Genomic DNA, 15248 nt, shown 5'->3' with positions numbered 1-15248 from the left:
CATCCTTATTCAGAGGATCTTATCATAGGGCATGATTTTTGTGGTATCCGCCAATAAATATAAAAAATATAATACTAATACATCATTGTTTCGTAATCCTTCGCCTTTCAGTGAATAAGCTCATTCAGAATATACAGTCTCATTTTTGGCTATTCGTGTTTTAAAAATAGTTTTCAAGTTTATAGCCTTTTCAAATTGTATACAGGTAGTTTGGATCATTTTAATATAAACGATATATTTGGTAAAGTTTCCAGAAATAGCTGTTATTATCATATTATTGCGTAAGATTTTTGCAAATGCTTTCCTATCCGATAAACACGCGACAAGGTTGTTGAACTAGAATGTAGGTACGGAAAATAAAAATCACCGGAAAATCGGTTATGCCGATTTGATGTACTCAGAACATTTGGAACGAGTTTTTTAACCCGTCGGTGTACAAGTCACCACGACAACCGCTACAGCCTTTATGCAACAAAAGGCTGTTAGTCAAAAAAGGATGCGACGTCTCCGTTGGTCCGTGTCGTAACACGACCGCAAATGGAAGTCTTCAAAAGAGCATAACTTCGCCATATAAAGAAGGACACGAGCGCACTGAATTTCATTTTCTAAAACCCGATTACTGGAGGTGACGCAAGGCGAGGTCGACTAACGGCGACAAGAGGCGAAATCGAAAGGCGTTCGAAACTGAAATCGAAGGGAGCGATCCCGTTATCCTGCGGGCGAGATGGAAAGCTCCCGTTAAAGCGGACGTCATCCCACACCGCAACAATGAGTCACGGTACCAACAACCCACCGGCTAGACTTAATAACTGTACCTAACTCTTGCGCAATCACAACAGTTTTAATTCAAACCTGCTTTGTGCCCGGCCGCGCGCCACGAGCGATTCGCGACCCTCTCCTTGCTTTTATTTTTTGTAAGCCTCTTTTTCCTACACGTATCAGGTGTACCTAATTTTGAACCTGAATTTATTATTAGAAGTTAGTACTTAATTAAGAAATTATGTTTTTTTTTAAATTTTAAATTAAACTGGGCGAGGAGTAGGGTCGCCATGTGTGTACCTCTGCCTTCCTCCTTGGGATCCCGTGTTCATTTCGGAAAAATATAGAATGTGTAAAAATTATTCAAAGTCCTATGCATGATGTAAGGGATTTATATCCTGATAATCTGTCACCACCTTACTCCTTGAGACCAGAGATTCTGCTCACCCCGATAAGGATTACGTCAGTGAACTCATTAAGTGTCTGTTAAGTACAATTAAAGCCTGACAGTCCTACTTAATGAACTTTTTAACTCACCGAAACAGGTTACCAACAAGTCTTTAAGTTTCACGCGAAAACATATGATCAGAGGCTCAGGCGACTGAATGTAAAGCCACTCGTTGGTGCTGAATCTTGCAGACTCCTCTTAATTGATTTTCAGTTATGCCTGTCATTTTCTTATACACCGAAAAGGAAAGAGACGGATAGTCGATACGATAGGCTAAAAAAAATTGACGTGTTTTAGGCAAAATAAGTTGTCTGCAGAAGTCAGCATTAATATTGATGTTATGTTTTTTTTGCAAAATCCACATTGATTAAGTGCCTGTTAAGTACTTTTAAAGCCTGACAGTCATACTTAATTAGCTTTTTAAACCACCGAAACAGATTACCAACAAGTCTTAAGTTTCCTGCGAAAACATATGATCAGAGCGACTTAATGTATAACCGCACAATATTGATGTTATGTTTCTTTTTGTAAAATCCACATCGTGGCCACGTCATAGGTAATCATACGGTGGCATTGAGCTGTGTGTCAGAGTGTCCCACTTCGCAACTAACGGTACACCGAGTCCTGACCAAAACAAACGCATGGTCGCCTCAGTCGCCTGTGCTTCCGCTAATTAACTTGCCACGACCTATTGCGTTAACGCTATCTCTATTTAAAACTATTTTTATCCGTACTTTGCGTTCTGATTATTTTTTTTGCGTTATGATTTTCAAATGCCTTGCGAATTTAATTGAAGAGTAAATTAACATTACAGATAAGTACCTACTAGACTAAATAACTATAACTGTTGAGGTAGGTAATGGTTTTTCACGGAACCGCCACAGACGCAAGTTCCATAAAGTATCCACAAAACTATTAATATATTGCCATTGTATATAAACTTATGTTTTATTTTCATGTCAAGTCAAGAAGTTAGATAAATCATAATGTAGTGTGAGAATGATAGATACCTAGTTAGCGCCTGACTATAATGATTATCAATGTTGTAGGTGTAACCGTTGGGACGTATATAGGCTTTTGACAAATTAAATAAGTAGGCACTTTGAAAGTCTCGAAAGTATTCAAACCACTTGTAGTTTGGGCACCAAAAGTTTCTTGGAACGTTTGACAGGTGTCGTTATAAAGGTGAAAATAATAATAAAAGAAATAATGATAATTCTGTATAAAATCCTGTATAACGACATCTGTCAAACCTTCTAAGAACCGTTTGATGCCCAAAGTCACCTAAAGCCGCAGACAGTTAAATAACGTAACACGGCTGTCCACTCAATAGCCACTACTCGAAAAAGTTTCTCAGCTCGACGGTAGATGGCGCTGCATTAATTTTAAGATTGTATTTTTGCGCTGGTTTTAAGTTATAAAAGAAAATAATCTTATTTTTTGCTTTTATATTAATCTTATCGAAATAAATCATATTAAATTGTGTCTTACTTCTATTTTATTCATTAAAATATTCATCATAATACAAAGTTCGCACGGCTAGAATTCAATTCCAATTTACTAAGTAAGTAGGTATCATTTCTGTTTTTCATTATTTACGTAAATACGAGTAAGTGGAATGAACAAATTGTATTTGTTGGTTTTATATGTAAATCATTTTGAATTCTAAGTCAAAGTCGTGTCAAAGTCACGAATTGATTCAAGGCAGATTCTTTGCAGAATTACGCTCTAATTAATTGGCTACAAGTGGCGTCAATCAAATCAAGTATTTACCTTAACAATAATAATAATTGTTAGATAGAATAAGGTTCAATCCTTGTATGATGCCATTTCCTTAGAACAGGTACCTATTCCGGTTTCCCTCTAGGTAAAGACTAACAACCTGATTACTCTGATTAGAGGCATTCGTGATTCGTTCAGCTATGCTTTGCTCCCTAGCGATACTACCCCATATATTATATTTGATAATATACTTACTATAGACTAACTTATTTTGGCTTTCAAATGAACAGAGGTTTTTCTTGCAGCTTCTTTTCCCCGGCTATATATGTTGTGAGAAGCTGCAGTAGTTTTAGGCGGATGAGACGTTCGTTATGTAAAAATTGACGATTCAAAGTGTAACTATGTTACCTACTGAATAAAGATATTTTTGAATTTGAATTAGACACATTTTACAAATATTGAACATCTAGATAATTTCAACGATGCGATGTAGCTGTGATCTGCTGTGATAGTCTTTCAGCATCTTATAATTGTGGTAACGCACATTTTTTTATGACGTAACTTATTGAATATTTGCTGCATATTATGGCATTAACTTGGCCGGACAAAGGTAACCCAAGAGTGGCCGCAATAATCCTTTCAAAAGTTCATCATCATCATTTCCCTAGCGTTATTCCGTTTTTCACAGAGTCCGCTTATTTAATCTGAAGATTTGAAGCGACAACCCATCGCCCAAAAACATTTTTTTCGAAAAGTTCTTTTATATTGTCGGCAAGCTGATAAAATTTTGACATACGGTTCATCTAATCCATCTTAGAATGAACATCAGCAGGCTTCGGGTTATTTTAGTGGCTCTGTTAGGTTTGTAAGGCTGAAAGCGTGATTTTATGTACCTATGTGTTTAGTCTGGGAAATGCTGTCTCGCGTCTGCGTACCTATCAATAAGTTATCAAAATCATCATTAGATATGTAGACACGTGGAAAGCAAAAGGGGCGGCCCAAAGAAACAAAGAAACCTGGCGAATCTTGGTTGACCGAGAAGTAAAAACTCTCGGCATGTCATAGGTGCAAGCTGCAGAAGGTGCAAAAGTAAAATGCAAAAGTAGAAGGAAATCTGTGGTTGGAACCCTACATTCCAGCACGGAATAAAAGAATTAAAAGAAAAGAAAGAGGTAGATATGTACTATGAATAAAAAAATTCACGCGTCCCTATGCAGTGCGACTTAGTTGCAGTATAGTAACCGCTCTGCCACTAGTTCACCTTGCTAGCGACTTGAACTTGGTCTATGTGTCACATGCGATATAAGTAGGTATACATTGTTAGGAATATGTGGAGCAATTACCGTACACGAGGTGAATTCTGAGTGCCATACTTAGAACCAGGATAAATTCGACAAACACGGAAAACTTAATTTTAATTGTACCAATTCTAAGAAAAACGTGGTCTACTTGTATATGGCTGCTATCTTTCGTCTGATAAAAATACTACACCTGACTGCAAGATGGTTTCTCACGACTGTAAATTTCGCTTCCTGCTGCAAACGCCATAGGAATAACGGTTATGTCTTTCAAAATGCGCCCATAAAATATGAAGAATGTTATTGCTATAAGAATATAATACCTTGTTTGTACAAAAATTTATATGTCACAAAAATAAACACTACAAACTAAACATCATATTAAAACAAATTAATAAAAAAATAATATTTGTTTAACAAGACTACGACACAAGTTGAACTTAAGAGTAGAGAATGTTATACATGGACCAGTCTCATTTTAAGTGCCTCTATTACCAATTCTATTTCACATATTTGATAGCATGGTGTCGTCGTCTTTCTAGAAGCTACGAAAATCATTTTAGCATTGCAAGAGGGCTTTTCGTTGACGTCATCATACACGAAACCTAGGTTAAAGGACAGGCCCGGAGGGATCCTCTTGCACCTAGAGAGCGACAGGTTTATGTACTTGAGCTGTTCCAAATCAGGAATGAGTTTGTAAAGTCTGATGTAAACCGGTTCCAGTGTGAGGTTAGAGAACTTTATATGTTGTGTCGTAATACCGCCGCGTTTATATTCGATTCTGTATGGATTGGGATACGAGACGAGGCGGTTTTCGCAAATGTATGAAGCGGTCTTGCGAAAGGGGTTCGAGAAGTATTTTGATACTTCGATGAATCTTTCGGCTTCGGATTTGAAGAGATCCCTTTCTCGCTCCTCGTCTTGCACATCCTCACTGATGCCCGCAAGGGGTTCCTCTTTAACAGGGTGTAAGCCCAGTGCAGGGGCTGCTGCGGTAGCACTACCTTCCTTCGACGAGACCGTCTTTGTGCTTGTCAAACTCCCAGCCTTGGCGGGTATGGGTCGCGCCTTCTTATTTGCTATCCGTTTGCCTTTCGGTTTTTGATTCATGTCGTATGTTATATTCAAATGGAACACGTAAAATTTCGTTTTGTTTTGTGACAGATAAATGACAATTGACAGTTGAAGTCGGACATGGTCATAGATTTTTATATTTTTATATCGAAATAAAGATTTCATAATATATGGATTTGGACACCATAAATAAAAAGCTTTTAATAAACTAATCTCAACTGAGACTGCCCTCAAGAACAAACTCAACTCCCTGTTTTTATATAAGAGCTGCAGCGTCTCTGACAAATACGCAAATAAACTGTAATCGTTATTCTACATTTTAGTTTATCTTCTAGGAAGGAGTCTCTCCAAGACTCCCCTATTGAAGCTGTTAGACTTACTTACAAACCCGCAAACGGCACATCCTGATCATTTAAATGAAATCGTTGATCACAACGTGACTCATATACCAGCCACGAGATTGCTTTAAAAATCAAATAAAATATTAAATGAAATGTAAAATACAGTGTCATTATATTATCGATACGAAAACGAAGCAGTTGTCCAGTAACAAATTAACTTCTAACGACATATTTAAGTACTTATATTTATGTCTCGGATTACTTAGAGACGTCAATATGTAATGGAAAAATATGTCCAGCAGTGGAAAACAGTTTTATGTTTAGTCACTCCATATTCTAGTAAGTTAGCTAATGATGTTTGTAATTAAAATCAAACCTATGTTTCTATGCTGGAATTATGAGCAAATAAAAAAGAAATAGCATTTAGCCGTAATAATTATTATATTATATTGTATGGACGTACATTTATTTAATTTTCATTTTTATCTGCATAATGTTATTAAATCATATTATCAAGCTTATGTTTGGTAAGGACTTCACAGGCTTGAATCACCACCTGAGTCTGAAAAAATAAGATGATTCCGTGTTTCGGAGGGCACGTTAAGTCGTTGGTCCCGGCTATTAAGAGTTAAAACAACTCCAACAACCCGCAATGGAGCAGTGTGTTGGAGTATGCTCTATACCCTCTCCGGTTGATTGAGGGGAGGCCTTGACTAACTAGTTTCAGATGTGTTTTTTGTTAACAAAACCTTGCAAAAGCAAAAATTGGAGGTGTCAATTTTTACCTGTATTGAAGTTAATTGAAAGAAATCGACGTGATCACATCAAATGTCATTTATCAAAAAGGCGCTTACGAGGTTTTCATATACGTTTTTGCGCAAATCTTGAATTTAAAACTAAATGAAGGGCAGTAAGGTAATTAATTTGCAACATTTGCATTTTAAACAGTACTTACCTACTACGATTTACGTCAGCTACCTATGGAAAAAACGATATTAAACAAATACAAGTGATCGGTATTAAATAATCAATTTACCACCTCGTTCTTCTGAGAATTAAATCTAGTATTACGCAGTAGATGCGTTTGAACTAAGCTAAATAGTTATGAAGTTATTCGAAATCATTCCAAAGATTATGCCCACACTTGAGATTGGCACTATTCGCCATTTATGCATTTACTGTTACAGAGATAGATAGATAGATAAATAAAATACTTAAAGTAAGTAGGTATCATTAGAAAACTAGTGGTCTCTGTACTCCAACGGGAAAAGCTTGATAACATAACAGAGCTGTATAGTATAGACATCCACTCCTCGCCAGCTATGTTTAAAAATGGGGCGACACTGTCACCATTAACCGGCACAAATCTTGGAAACCACATGATTATCAAACATGAATTAAAACTTATTAAGTCCAATTCACAGAGTAGGTACTGCGGGGCGGAAGGCAAGAGGGAAACCACTGCCCTATTTTTCCCTAAAAAAGTAGCATGGAAACGCTGCACCGACAAGAGCGTGGCTCTGAAATTAGTGATGATGACCTGCAGGAACTCACCTCTTACATATGGCCATAGTTGTTAGTAATTAATAGCTTATCTCACCATCAGCTCACCTTGAAGCGAAGACATCGTAAAGAATTCAGTGGATAAGAGCCCAAACCGGGATTCAAACCCGTAACACTGCTATGTACGTCACGCGATCTCCGAACAGGCTATCACGGATTCTGAAAATAGGCTCGAACTAATGTTTATATCAGCATTCCGCTGGCGACGTAGCGGAATCGATGATAGTCACCTGCAGTCGAAAAGTACTCCAAATTCTTCAATAAAAAGTATCAGTTGGGGTCACAATTGAGCCGCCAAAGGCCCCTGACATGGCTCATTTAACGATTACGTACTTACATTAGTAAGTACCTGGGACCAATGGCTTAACATGCCTTCCGAAGTAAGGATCATATTAGTTTCTGACAATCGAGTTGAAGTGAGGAATCAGAAAGTGATTTTTGTGATAGACCTCCGAGTTAGCTTCGAGCCCGACACCCAACTACTGGACCATGGAGATTCAACATTTGCTGACCCGTCATTCGTACCCCTCAAAATACATCATGATTGAATAAGGTACATAAGTGACATAATAATCTCCTTCCATCGTGTGGGTTGTGAGGTGGATTACCAACCTCATCAACCCTGTGGTCCGGCTTATAAGTGAGCACCTGATATGGCGCATGTAACGACTACCTTCTTACATAAGTAATATTATACACACTCATTATAAAATCATCAAGCTAAAGGTTTTTGCTTTCTACCATTGGTCGATTGACGATTGTCCTAAATAACTAATATATTTCAAGAAGAGATTATCTATTATTGAGAATTCGACGTTATTAACATCGATCGATATTTTCAATACTGTCTAATGTAGATCATTATAAGCGGATCTTTTGCCTATACTACGGGAGAGATATTAAAAAAATATTACTTATAACGACAAATTAATGGGCCATATGTGTTGTATAATCTACAAATGCGCTTGTCCATCTTATAAGCATCTGGAACTTTTCAATCAATAAAAACAATGATGGTACCTAAATATCGCTTTAAAGGTTTTGATATTTAGTTAATTGTTTTTTGTTACCACGATGAAAATCAATGAAAACTCAGGGAAACCAAAGGGCAAAGTTACTTGTTGAATATTTTCTTGGAATATTATTTTTACAAATATATTTTAATTACTTTGTCTTTAAGTTATTTGGACACATACTTGACGGTTTTTAAGTTTTCTTTGATTTTCTAACTCAATTAGTACAGGTATAGTCGAAACGCATGATTGTTTTAAGACAGTAGTTAAACAAAAACTTTACAAAAAAGGTTATTATAAAGTTAGTGATTATTTAGAAGATATGAATGCATGGGATTAACTGTCTGAGAACTGATATTAGGCAGTAAATTACTCAATTGTATAGCAATATTTTATGTTTATTTTTGTTAAAAAACGTCTAGGGCCCTGTGCCGAGGTTTTTCTTGCAGCTTCTTTTCGCCGGCTATACAGGTTGTGAGAAGCTGCAGTAGTTTTAGACGGATAAAACGTTCGTTATGTAAAATTGACGATTCAAAATATAACTATGTTACTTACCTACTGAATAAAGATATTTTGAATTGAATTTGAATTTGCTATAATATCAGCGTACTACGTATTAATTTGTAACTGTTTTTGATCATGTCTTAAAAAATATTTCATCGATTTTAAGCACTAAGTATTCCCTTAGTTAAGTTTTGCGACGGATAAGATATCAAATCTGAATCATGGTCAGAATCATACTCCCCAGATTCGTTACAGTGTCACTAAGACCCATACTTGTTTGCCTAGCTGTGTGTACTTGTAAGTCAAATCGTAACGAATACTGAGGGGAATCATTCGGTTCAGTATTCTGAGTTAATATCAAGTCAATGTTAATTTTTTTTTAAAATACTACAATATTCATGAAGTTTCCGACAGGGAATTCCACTTGATATCAACTCCGAATCATGATCTGAATCATCGCCCTCAGTATTCGTTCCGGTGTCACTAACACCCTGTATGTATATCTGCTTACCACTTCGGGATAAATAATATAGCACCACGCCTATATCCCGAAGGGGTAACAGATGTATGCCCATCGAGATTTGAACCTGCGGTATTCAGAAGTAAGATATATTATTAAGGAACATTAAGCTGAGAAAAGTACCTACTTAAGGAACAAAACGTTATTGTACAATAGTAAAAAACATTAACATTCTTAAGGCTTTTATGATGATAAAAAGTAACTTCAGATAAAGAATGGTCAGTTATTATGTGACGTAAGCAGAATGGAAACATACCAAGCATTTATGCTAACAATTTATTAGGCGCCATTCATACTGGCGGCTTGCTCTAGTTTGGCTATAAGTAGGTGATTTTTTAAACTGTTCCTCTATATAATTTTGGAAGAGCATTTTTGCTAGATTTTTTTACTTGTATGATGTTGATGTCTCTTTTTAAATTAAGTATAGCAAATCTTTAGTTTAGTTAGATTTTAATACAGCAGTATCTTTGATTCCTTCATTTTTCTTGAGCACAATCTACCTTGAATCTTACTTTGCACACTATGTAAGTTAACATAATTATTAGGTACTTATAGCAATAAAACCTATTATGTATTATTAGCTGGACATAAACTTCACTTCAATCAATCGGAAGAAATGTTCTAATTCGTATAGAGCGTACTTACTCCACCACCTTACTCTGATGTAAAGTATCTTTCCTTCAACATCCAGGAGTTATAAGATCATAGCGTAATACAAGCTCGTGTGTATGGCACCTTAGTAAACATAAATATTGTTTTCCTAATTATGTTTTGAACAGAAAAGTTTTTATATGTAATAAGTTATTTGCACAATAAGTGGATAGAATTTCCAGAAGGAAATTGTTTTAAGTTCACGCGGTTATTATCATAAATAAAACACATAATAACGGGTTCTTACCGACTCCCTAGGAGTCTCATATCCCTGATTCAAACGCGGTAAGAACCCGTTATTTGTGTTTTAATAATTAATATGGATTTAATGTAAACTTAAGGAAATATACGAATTACCTATAGGTAGGTTTACAGAATTAAATACCTAAACATGCCTCAGACAATCCCCATCAGTAACTTTCTTCTTCAGTTTTCCTTCTTTAACCGACTTCATATAAGGAGGTTATCAATTTGACCCGTATGAATGTAATATGGTTTGAATTGCACGATATTCATACATTTTACTCTTTTTGGGCTTACACCATAGATAAAATCTGTAGATAAGTAGATATCTACATTCCTACGGATATTATACAAACTTGATTTTGTTTATCGATTTGACATAATAGGTATTGACCTATACACAAGAATCTCTAAAAAAACCTGTTTCTTATAAAGTTGTTCAAAAATAGCTGGCGAAGAGTGGATGTAATACTACCTCTGCCTACCCCTTCGGGGATGCAGGCGTGACGCTATGTTATGCTGTACCAATCCTAAGTGAACCCAGAGGGTAATTATGTACTTATTTAGATTGATATTTTTCGGTGATTCCGCTGTTATCTGAAAAGAGGTCCTTCTTACATGGATATTTTTTGTAATTATTCATTAGAGCAGTTAAAAAGTAATTACATCCTACCTTCATTAATTACATGAAAACACAAATAAATATTATTAAATACTTACTTAGATTTTTATAATTAATATTATACATAACATAAGAAAACATTTATGAAACAAATAAAAGAGAAGGTGCAGGTCGTGTCGTATCAGGAGGTGAAGGTTTTGGCGGGAAGAAGAGAGGAATGGCAATTACTCCACCGACAAGAGCGCAGCTCTTAAATAAAGAGAGAGAGGAACATAAGAAAACACATCGGGATCGGGATACATCCCCGATCATTCGGCAGGGTATCATTATTACAGCAGTTAAAAGTAATTAAAACCTTCGTCATTTACACAAATACCCCTAAACAAGAGCACAAAAATGCTTTGCTCCCTCTGTGTACCTAAATAGATGTTTTGTACAGAAAACAGAAACGATACGGGACGATTAACTCCAGCTATTATCGGTAGCGAATATGAGTTTGCAAAAAAGTTTACAAAGACGTGTGGGTTACCCACAAAGAATAAATAAAAAGAAAAGAAAAACAAAACGTCAACACTACTTGCGATTTTAAATGTAAATACTCAGTAGGTTAGTGATTTGCTATTTTCAGTCCAACTCGCCTCTTGGACGACTGAATTTCCAATAGCAAAGTAATTTATACATCAGATTAACTATTCCTTCCCCTTTGACTTTTGCTTACGTTTATCGAATTTTGATCGCTACTATTCCAGTCACCAAATAATATCCGTTTGTTAATTGCACAATCATTTATGTTTATATCTATCTGTGTATCCTGGATGATTATCTGTCAATTATATGCTGTCTACTACACGACCATAATCGCTCAGTGCTAGGTTGCCAGAAAACTGTCGTAGGATAAAAATGATGTACAATCGAAGAGCAAAACTAGTCACTGAGCCTAGCGAATTATTTGTAAACAGTGGTAAAAATATGAACCATTAGTTGTCATAATTATAAAATTTATGTTTTTGTAGGTGTTTTTGGTCTATTACAGAAACGACATGTAACCAGGAGGTCCTAAGTGCAACCAGTTAATTTATTACTTTGCAAGAAAATGATTGGCCTTTTGCAGCTTATCGTACCTTACTACTTTCCTATTTTGTGTACTTTGCGTTCTTTATGCTCAATAAAGTATTTATTTTTATCTTTAAAGAGAGGAGAAGAGTCAAACCAAATGGCATAATTAATTGCACATAATAAGTATTAACAGAAAAACCTACGAGACAGGTTCAAACGTTATAATATGCAATATAATAAATATAAAATGCAATCTAATTTTAAGGGGATACGAAGTTTACCAAAACAGTAAACAAATTAGTCACTTCAAAAGTTTCCGCAACAATTCTTGCATAATAAAATAATAAAAATGTAAGCCAAAATTACGGCCGCTTTGTGTAACTTGGGAAGCATCGAGACCTAAAATAAATGTGTGTGTGGAAAATATGTTAACTGGACTCTCAAAATCATATTAATCAGTTGCCTTAAATAATAATTATTATATTATTTACTTTACCTTTAAAATTATAAGTCGTCCCAAAACAACCTTGTCCCGGTGGGCCGAGTAGACTCATTCAAATTCGTCAGAAACTTATTTTTGTCTCTTTATTTAAAACATAATGGCAAGGAGTGTGGAAACTTATGACCAAAACTGTTTGATTGTTTCACTGGGCACAATTATACTTTTTATATGATTAAGTACACTATAGTTTTTAGATAAATACAGATCATAACAGTAAAAACCACATACCAAATTAATACAGTGTTTCACAAGATAAGCCCGAATATACAAACGACCGATTTACTTTTATACCATATATGCCATATATGCAAATTATAGTGCAATATATATGTATTACTACTCGTATCACATAGTATCTAATTATAATTGTTTTTTGTGTAACGATATGTAAACAAATGTGGAGTGATCTAGAAGCTCTTCAAAAACGGCGATATTTAATGGATCAAACATAATATTATCAAGGTCTTTTTTAGCGTGTTCTAATTATAAACATTTTACAAATGTGAATGCGAATGTATAAAAATAACCTGATACAAAATATAAACATGGCCAAATTAAATGTTGACTTAGTCTATCTGTCTATATGTATATATTCGCGAGTCGTGCTAGCTCAGTTGGTAGAACGCCTCTCACTTTGAGGTCGCAGGTTCGTATCCAGCACAGGCTTATACCAATGATCGTCGAATTTTCGAATGCATGTTTGGATTATAAATTATTATTATCTATATAATATATTCCGTTAATACGGTTTCTCATAGTATAATGCGCATCTCTGCGGTCAAAAGAGAGGTAACATACGTAGGGTCTATTTTATCACAGGCTGTAAGTAGGTTGTACAAGAAATGAACACTAAAGAATAAATAAACAAATACTTAGCATTAAAAAGCTATAAAATTAAGTACACCTAAAAGACATGCTCCATTTACTAAAATACAGGACTCGCTTAAATTGAATGAGGTTGCTACAAGATATTTTTATGAGTGTTAAAACAACACATAACTTCAGTACGGTCGAAAGTTGCGAAGTTAATCCCTAATTTGTTACGGTAGAGTTCTCATAGAAGATACACTCGATATTCCTCGGGGCAAAGTAATGAGAGTACTCTGGTATATGCTCCAGTAATTGCTAAACAATTTGTACAAATAAGTACGAAAAAGATTTTGTTTTTCTCTGGAGATAAAACGGGCGTCGCTTTATGTATCTATAAATTAGAGCTGTCCCGACTACGATTTTGGTCGATTAGCCTACTGGCCTATTGACCTATGAGGGACTTTACTCAAAAAGAATGTAGAGGGCGCTGTAAAGATTTTCCTTTGTAGAAGAATAATCTTATTTCATGGATAACAGGCATATGCAACGTTTATCTTTGATCTTGGGTTTAATTAATGACCCTTTTTATTACACCCAGGCACAGACACAAATAAAGAAAAGCAACGTAATTCTATACATATTGTGAATTATATGTGAGGTTTATGCCAGAAATTACCAGTAAGTATAACCTCTCTATGTACAGTATGTATGCATATAGCTATAGACTTGGAGTGTACTGTAATAATAAATAGATCATTATACTTTATCTAACTATGGAATATGCCACTGCTATGCCAAGAAGATATACAAGGACCGACTTGAAAAGTTTCCTATATTTAGAAAACATGAATAAAAAAACAAATGACGTCAGCGGTGAATTTATTAATGAAAGAATTCAACTAAATATATGTGGACTAACTTGAAACGAGAGATGAGCCGAATCAACGGATTATAAATGAGGTAACATAGTATAGCGATGCCTACATAATAAGCTACTTGACAACTTAGTGAACATACATTAATATAACATAAATAGCCTATATACGTCCCACTGCTGGGCACAGGCCTCCTCTCAATCAACCGGCGGGAGTATGGAGCATACTCCACCACGCTGCTCCACTGCGGGTTGATGGAGGTGTTTTTACGGCTAATAGCCGGGACCAACGGCTTAACGTGCCCCCCGAAGCACGGAATCAACTTACTTTTTCGGACAATCAGGTGTTTCAAGCATGTAAAGTCCTTACCAAACAAAGGACAGTCTCACAGAATGATTTCGACAATGTCCCCATCGGGAATCAAACCCGGACCTCCAGATCGTGAGCCTAACGCTCTTACCACTAGACCACGGAGGCTGTTAACCTAGTGAAATGAGATATTTTTATTCGAAACGTCAAAACGAAAGTTTTCTTCAGAATTTGTATGGATGGATATACTGTCCTGTGACGTCATCAATAGAAACGATCAAACGTCGTACTCATTGTTACTTAATTCATAAATAAAATTCAATAATAACTCTTGAAAAAAAATTAGATTGATTTTTGATCATCTTAGATTGACTTCTATTCCTAGTTTAGCATTTTATAATTTATCTTTGACCCAGTCAAATTATCTTATTACAAAACCATCATCAGAATATTATTAAATAATAAAAATAAGTATGCTGTTGAAAACAAAATAAGTTCTACTGTGTACGCCTTCTCTTATTTTTCGGGTATTAATTAATCTCCTAGCATTATCCCGTTTTTCACACACGGTCCGTTTACGTAACCTGGAGATTTGACAGGTAGGTTTACCTGTCTGACCTTCCAACCCGCGAACGGAAAACCAGCTCAATGCAGGTTAGGTCACATACCCCCGAAAATGTATTTGTCGGGAATGTGGGTTCTTATATATCCTAAAATAATTTATTTTTCAATAATAATCTTTATTTTGTATCATTTTTATATACAAAACAATTATCCGATACAAAGCCTGGGGTGGACGCCTAGTCCTTTTGTTTTTTTTTTCAAGTGAACTATAAAATTAGGCAAATTAACTACTGTAAATTTCGTATCGTATTATCGTATTAGAATTAATATTCTTATCTTACTTTATCGAGCCTAATCGATTCCACTGCTGGACA

Source organism: Pectinophora gossypiella, chromosome 4 (assembly GCF_024362695.1).
Source record: "Pectinophora gossypiella chromosome 4, ilPecGoss1.1, whole genome shotgun sequence".
NCBI classification, from domain to species: Eukaryota; Metazoa; Arthropoda; class Insecta; order Lepidoptera; family Gelechiidae; genus Pectinophora; species Pectinophora gossypiella.
This window is presented reverse-complemented; position numbering follows the sequence as displayed.